Source organism: Orycteropus afer, unplaced genomic scaffold, assembly GCF_000298275.1.
Source record: "Orycteropus afer afer isolate SDZICR_OR568_19922 unplaced genomic scaffold, OryAfe1.0 scaffold00466, whole genome shotgun sequence".
NCBI classification, from domain to species: Eukaryota; Metazoa; Chordata; class Mammalia; order Tubulidentata; family Orycteropodidae; genus Orycteropus; species Orycteropus afer.
Window position 1 is genome coordinate 684883 of NW_006922053.1, and position 8324 is coordinate 693206.

Genomic DNA, 8324 nt, shown 5'->3' on the forward strand with positions numbered 1-8324 from the left:
TCTGTCAATATACTGCTGCAAATAATTGTCCTTATTTAGAGATTATATATGGTTAAGAAGATGTGTACAACTGCCAAGTTGACAAGGGGTGGACTGTGATAGCTGGAGTTGTGTGTCAACTTGGCTGGACCACAATTCTGTGTGGTTTAAGCAGTTGTGATGTGGTTATTCCCATGATGAAATCAGATGATTATGTTTTGAGCAGCCAATCCATTGAAAGGGAGTTTCCCCATGGGTGTGGCCTGCTTCCAGTATATCTATGGACATACTGGGAAAAGAGACACTCTTCTGTGGATCAGGATTCTGTTGTGCTGCCTACAACTGTCTGTGAGCGAAAAATCCACCATTTGGCCTGGAGATCTTGGATTCATCATTCGTTGGAGTCAACAGCTGGTACACTGCCTGCCAGCCTTGAGCTCATCAGCCCCTTCAGCTGCAAGAGTTGGTAAAAGCCTCCAGCCTGATGTTTGATCCAAGAACTCGGGACTTGCCAGCTTCTATAAGTGTGTGAGCCATTTTTCTAAGATAAATTTCTCTTTCTCTCTATATATAAGCTTTACTGGTTTTGTTTCTCTAGAGAGCCCAGCCTGACACACACACTTTCTCAAGCAGAGCAGCTGGTGTGTATGACATGCTGACCATTTGGTTAGCAGTTGAGTGTGTAACCACGGTGCCGCCAGAATTACAGTGACATCATGAGGAATGGAGAAAAGATTGAGGCTTTCAGGGATTTCATTTCACTTGGATCCATAATCAGCGTTCACGGAAGCAACAGTCAAGAAATCAGATCACATATTGCATTGGGCAAATCTGCTGAAAACAAAAAACAAAACAAAACAAAAACCTCTTTAAAATGTTAAAAAGTGAAGAGGTCATTTTGAAGACGAGGATGCACCTGACCCGAGCCATGGGATTTTCAGTCGCCTCATGCACATGAGAGCTGGACAATGAGTGAGGGAAACCGAAGAAGAGTTGATGCTTTTGAGTTGTGGTGCTGGCGGAGAATGCTGAAAGTAGGACAGATGCCGGAGGAAGGAACCAATCTGTCCTGGATGGAGCGCAGATGGAATGCTGTTTAGAAGCCAGAATGGCCAGCCTTCATCTCATTTACTTTGGACATGTTGTCAGCAGGGACCGTCCCTGCAGAAGCTCATCATGCTTGGTGAAGCAGAGGGTCAGCAAAGAGGAGAAAGACCCTCCTAGATGCATTGACACAGTGGCTGTGATGGTGGGCTCAGGCATGGCAAGGATCGTGAGGCCAGTGCGCGACTAGGCAGTGTTTCATTCTGTTGTGCACAGGGTTGCTATGCGTTGGAACTGAGTTGATGGCACCTAACATAACAACCTGACTTCGCATTGTTTGGTTCTATAATCGACACCAATGGAAGCAGCAGTAAGGACATTAGACGAAGTATAGCAGTGGGCAAATCGGCTGCAAAGGACCTCTTCCAAGTGCTGAAGAGCAAAGATGTCTCCTTGAGGGCTAAGGTACGCCTGACACAAGCCATGGTATTTTCAATTGCCTCATATACATGTGAGAGCTGGACAATGAATGAGGAAGACCAAAGAAGAACTGATGCTTTTGTTGGTGAAGAATGATGAAAGTACCATGGACTGCTAAGAGAACTAACAGGTCTGTCCTGGAGGAAGTGCAGCCAGAATGCTCCTTGGAGGAGAGAATGGCCAGACTTCGTCTCACCTACTTTGATCATGTTGTCAGAAGGGACCATTCCCTGGAGAAGGATGTCATGCTTGGTAAGGTGGAGGGTCAATGAAAGAGGAGAAGGCCCTCAACAAGGTGGACTGACATGGTGGTGGTGGCGATGGGCTCATGTATAGCAAGGGTCATGGAGCTGGCACAGGACCGGGCAGTGTTTCGATCCGCTGTGCATAGTGTCGCTGTGAGTCAGAGATGACTTGACAGCACCTAACAACAACAACATAACAACCTAAAGCCAAAGCCATACGTGAGTCCCACTGGAAGCTTCAAGACAAAAGCTTTGCACCAACAAGTAACATGAACTTTGCACATTGTTGGACATTGTTGGAAGAATTCAGGGATTTTTAAGAATGTGCTCCAATGCCTTGGCCTGGCCATCTCAGGGCTTGGCCAGTGGTTCATTTCTGGCATCTGGTACAATACCCGGAAATGACCTGGAACATTCCGGAACCCAGAGGTTGCCATTGGGAGATAAACTCAAGCATCTCGGGATGTTTATTTTTATTGTTGGGACACTTTTATCTTGAGGGGGTAAAAGAAAGGATGTTGACAAGAAAATAATGGGTGGTGGGAGCTGCTGGTGGGGCTTGAGTGCTTTGCTTAAAAGATTCTAGAATTTTCCACTAGGATGATTCTTGGGAATTCTAACTCTGTGGCCTTGATAGAAAAGTTGGTGTGGGGAAGCGCAATGTGGCTTTCTTAAAAAATAAGGATGTCGTCCACCAACAGATGGGTGAATAAGCCAAATGTGGGGTGTTTCCCCTGGAATATTACTCAGCCACAAAATGGAGTGAGGCACAGCATGACGAACCCTGAAAATATCCCGCTCAGTGAGACGTGCAGACCAAGAGGCCACGTGCTGGGTGACCCAGAGGCAGGAAGTCGACCAGCGCTCCTGGGGCTGGGGGAGGCGGGCATGGGGTTGAACTACACTGAGTGGGGTGAGAAGGACTTGGAGAGAGATACTGTTAAAGATGACGTGGCAAGTGTTGTGTATGGTTTATGTTGTGCTTATTTTACCAGACACACACATGTGCATGTGCATGTGCACGCAGTGAACGAAGCAGGGACAGGCTACAGTGTGTGTGAACCTTGAAAGCACAGTGCGTGGAGTGAGACACACAAGGACACACGCAGTCGGAATGCATTTTGATGTAATGTCCAGAAGAGGCAACTCACAGTGACAGGAAGTGGGCTGGCTGCTGGGGGCGGGGCAGGGGAGCTGGGCGTGCTAGCTGAAGGGCTTGGGGTTTCTTTGGGGGTTGGTGAGAATGCTCTGGAACCAGACGGGGGTGGTGGTTGGGTGTTTGCACAACATCGTGAATGCACTGAGTGCCCCTGAGCTGCGGGCTTAGAGATGGCTGAGAGAGCAGAGTTTATGAAACACACACGCACACAACAGAAGAACACAACCCAGCATGAGAAGCAGCGACCCGTCCAAACAAAGAAGGGGGCTGGACTGGAGAGGGGGCCTCAGTCCTCCTGGCCTTCCTCCTGTTGTTTCTCCAGCTCTGCTGTTGTGATAGGAAGGCTCTCAGCCGGACCCGGGTTCTGCGGATCTGAGGGCCGGGACAGCGGGCAGGACAGGAAGTGCCTTGGCTTTTCTGGATCGCGGCCAAGTGCCTGTGCTCCGTGGGCACACAGCAGGAGCTGAGCAAGTTAAGTGCACGCAGGTCAGGCCACCTGGGGCCAGGGAGGGGCCGCGGGGATTTGGTGAGGAGGGCCGAGATGGCTACTGGGATGTGTCCACCTGGCTGGCCGCCGCTCCTCTGTCGGTTTGCCTTACTTCCGTGGCTGGAGTGGTGCTGCGAGGCTGGAGGCTCGGCCACTGGTGTTTCGAATACCAGCAGGGGCACTCTCAGGCAACCAGCAAGACCCATTCTCTCTCGACAGGTGTCCCTACACGTGACAGACACACAAACACAGAGAGGGAGAGAGAGACGCCGTGAGCGGCCCTCGTCTTGGCCCGACTCAGGTGACCCCATGCCCAACGGCACAAACCACTGCCTGGCCCTGCCCAGCCCCACGGTCGGTTGTGACCCACTTACCAAAGGAAGTCTCTGGGCCTTTCTTCCTGGTCTTCGCCAGGAAACTCAGCTGGAAGCTGTTCAGCATGACAGTGACACACGTGTCCGACGACAGATGGTGGGTGCACACAGGGGTGTTGGCCAGGAATCGAACACAAGCCCCCGCATGGGAGGCGAGAATGCTTCCACGGAACTATGACCACTCCCAGATAATGATATTGAAATAGGGAGACGGCTCGAGGGATGGATGGATGGATGGACGGACAGATGATAGATAGATAAGTGGGTAGACAGACAGACAGATAGGTAGGTGATGTTGTTGTTCAGTGAGGTGCCATCGAGTCAGCTCTGACTCACAGCAACCCCACGTCCAACAGAGTGAACACTGCCCAGTCCTGAGCCGGCCTCACGGCCCTGCTGGGCTTCAGCCCATGGTCACAGCCACTGTGGCACTCCATCTTGTGGGGGTCTTCCTCTTTTTTTGGTGACCCTCTACTTTACTGAGCATGACGTCCTCGTGCAGGGACTGGCCCCTTCTGATAACAGTCCAACACATAGGAGGTGAAGCCTTGCCGCCCCTGACTCTAAGGAGCGTTCCAGCTGCACGGCTTCCAGGAGAGATTTGCTGGCTTTTCCGGCAGCGCACGCTCTAGTCAGCATTCTTCCCCAGCACTATCATTCAAAGGCATGGACTCTTCAGTCTTTCTTATTCATAGTCCAGCTCTCACATGCATTTAAGGTGACTGACAGTACCATGGCTGGGGTCAGGTGCACCTTAATTTTCAAAGTGACATTGCTTCTTAACACGTTAAAGACGTCTTTTGCAGCAGATTTGCCCAATGCAATATGTTGTTTGATTTCTTGACTGCTGCTTCCATGGGTATTGATAGTGGAGCCAAGTAAAATTAAAACGCTGACAACTTCCATCTTCTCTCCATTTGCCCTCATGCTGCTTATTGGACCAGGTGTGAGGATTTTTGTTTTATGTTGAGGTGTAATCCACACTGCAGACTACAGTCTCTGCTCTTCATCAGTAAGGGCTTCACGTCATCCTCACTTTCAGCAAGCAAGGTTGTGTCATCTGCGTATTACAGGTTGTTAATGAATCTTCCTTCAATCCTGATGCCATGTTCATCTTCATATAGTCCAGCTTCTTGGATTGTTTGCTCAGCTTCAGACAGAATAAGCACAGTGAAAGGATACAACTGTGACGCACACCCTTCCTGTTTTAAACCACGCAGTGTCCCCTTGTTGAACAACAGCCTACTGGCCTATATACAGGTTCCTCATGAACACAATCAAGTGTTCTGGAATTCCCATTCTTCTCCATGTTATCCAAATTTGTTATGATCCACACAGTCAAAGGTTTTTACATAGTCAATAAAACACAAGTAAACATTTCCCTGGTATTCTTTGCTTTGAGCCAAGATCCATCCGACATCAGCAATGATATCCCTTGTTCCACGTCCTCTTCTGAATCCAGCTTGCACCTCTGGAAGTTTTCTGTCAATATACTGCTGCAACCATTTTTGAATTATCTTCAGGAAGATTTTACTTGTGTATGATATTAATGATGTTTTTAGATAATTTTCACATTCTGTGGGATCACCTTCTTTAGAATTGGTACAAATATGGGTCTCTTCCAGTCAGTTGGCCAGGTAACTGTCTTCCAAATCTCTTGGCACAGACAAGTGAGTGCGTCTAGTGTGGCATCTGTTGGTTGAAACCTCTCAATAGGTATTCCATCAATTCCTGGAGCCTTGTTTTTCACCACTTCCTTCAGTGCAGCTTTGACTTCTTCCTTCAGTACCATTGGTTCTTGAACATATGTGCAAATATGGCAAGGAGGCCACGTGTTCTGACCTCCTCTAACCCTCCAAGAGGAAGACAGGATTACCAGCAGTAACCCAAGACCTATTCCTGCCAGGCCAGACATGCTGCCTCCCCCCTCCAGCCCTTGCTCCAACCTTCCTCCCAAAGCATCCACCACATCTCCTCTGGGTTCGATAATTCGCTGCAGTGGCCACACAGAACTCACAGATTACAGGGTTTATTAGGGAAGCACCAGGCTACAACTCAAGTTCAGGAAGAACGCTCAGTCTCTCTCCCAGCCCACCGTCCCTCAGCCAACAGTCTCTCACAGTCTCTTTCCCAGCAGTGCTGGTCCCTCGGTGTCTCACTCAGCAATGCGTGTCTCTTGCGTCTCTTTCCCAGCAACGCGTGTCTCAGGAGCCCGTGTCTCTTTCAGGGGTATGTCTTCCTCAATCAGCAGTCATAGAGAGCTCTGCCTCCAGGAGACCTCCTTTTGGGCCTGGAAGGGTGGTCAAACTAGCCAATCATAGCATCAGAACTCTAAGCACCTGAGAGAGAGTGGGAACCTCCCAGAACATTGTATTGTGCCACAACCAACAGAAATAACCCAGGTGGGCGACTTTAAAATCAGGATCTCCTCAGTTGCTAATAGCAATTCCCACCTTGGAGTTTACAAAGACTTATGGGTAGAAAAGCCACACTAAGTAATTTACTACACGTCAATATGCTACCTCCTGAAATGGCTGATCATCTACCAATTCTTTTTGGTTCAGTGACTCTGTATTCTTTCCATCTCCTTTTTTTTTTTTTTTTAAATTTTTATTGTGATTTGGGTGAAAGTTTATAGAACAATTTAACTTTCCATAGAGCAGCTCACATACACTTTGTCTCATGACACTGACTACAATTCCCCACAATGCAACAGCTCCCCTCCCACTTCCTCCCCATAGTTACCTCTTCCCTGTGTCCTTCCCTCCCATGCACTCCGGCCCCCCAAGCTGTCTCCCTGTGCAAACACAGGCCTTCTATTCTCCGATGATTCTTCTCTTCAAGGACTCTATCTGCCTAATGTAAATGTTCAGCTCATACGCCTGTCTTTTGTTCGCTGGAAGCCACAGGAGTGGGTTCAATTCCAGACCTGAAGGGCAGCTAGGGGCCATAGTCTCATAGTCCATTACATGGACTAATTGTTCCATGAATCTTTGTTTTTTTTCATTCTTCTCTGCTCTGGATGAGGAGAGACGCATCGTTGCATCTAGATGGCTGCTTGCAAGCTTTTAAGATCCCAGTCGCTACTTGGCAAGGTAGGTTTCCATCTTCCTCTTCTTCTCTCTCTCTTTTTTTTTTTTAATTGTGATTTGGGTGAAAAATTACAGAGCAAATCCACTTTCCATACAGCAGTTCACATACACTTTGCCTCATGACATTAACTACAATTTACCATAATGCAACAGCTCACCTCCCACTTCCTCCCAATAGTTACCTTTTCCCTGTATTCGTCCCTCCCTGCACTCCTACCTCCTGAGCTGTCTCCCTGTGAATACACACCCCTTCTTTCTCCCATGATTGATCTCTCCAAGGAGTGCATCTACCTCAGGTAAATGTTTACCTCACATGCCTGTCTTTTGTTTGGCTGGAAGCCACAGGTGTGGGTTCAATTCCAGAACTGAAGGGCAGCCAGGGGCCATAGTCTCAGGGGTTCCACCAGGCTCTATTAGACCAGCAAATCTGGTCCCCCTTTTTTTTTCCCCAAATGATTTTGCTCATTTCCAAATGGGAGCTCTGGTAGTGTAGTGCGTAAGGCATTTGACTGCTAACCAGAAGGCTGGCGGTTCAAACCCACCAGCCACTCCTCAGAAGGAAGATGGGGCAATTTACTTCTGTAGTGATATTGCCTCAGAAACCCAAGGAGGGGTTGCTATGAGTTAGGTCCGACTTGACGGCACATAACAACAACAACAACAAATGACTTTGAGTTTTGTTCCATACTGTTCTCCCTCTATCCAGGGTCTCCTACAACCTTCTTTCTCAACTCCCTCTGAGTGGTTGGCAGTGGTAGCCGGGCACCATCTAGTTCTTCTGGTCTCACAGTCATATAGGCTGAGGATTGCATAATGTACCAGTTGCTTGGACTAATTGTTTCCATGATTCTTTTGTTTTCTTCATTCTTCTTTGCTCTGGATGAGGAGAGACCCATCGTTGCATCTAGATGGCCACTTGCAAGCTTTTAAGATCCCAGTCACTATTCGCCAAAGTAGGAGGTGGAACAATGTTTTGTGTAGTATGTTATGCCAATTGAGTATGATGTCCCCTGCAACTATGGTCCCGAGCCCACAGGTTCAACTACTGTAGCTGGCTGTGACCAATAAGTGACTACAACCTTGCCCCTTGTCAGTTCTACTATACCCCTGGGAATTCTTACAGAACATACAAATACACTTGTAGAACCATTGTCTGCCAACCCTACACATAGTTTCCATCTTCTTTTGATGTTTCCTGCATCATTCAATATTTTGCCCGTAGCATCTTTCAATATTGCTACTCGAGGCTTGAATATTTTTCTTCAGTTCTTTCACCTTGAAAAATGCTAAGCGTATTCTTCCCTTTTGGTTTTCTAACCCCAGGACTTTGGACATTTCGTTATAATAATTGACTATGTCTTTTCAAGTTGCCACACATGAGGAAATTGAAGAATTTTATCAGCTTCTACAGTCTGAAATTGACCAAACATGCAATCAGGATGTGTTAATTATCACTGGTGACTG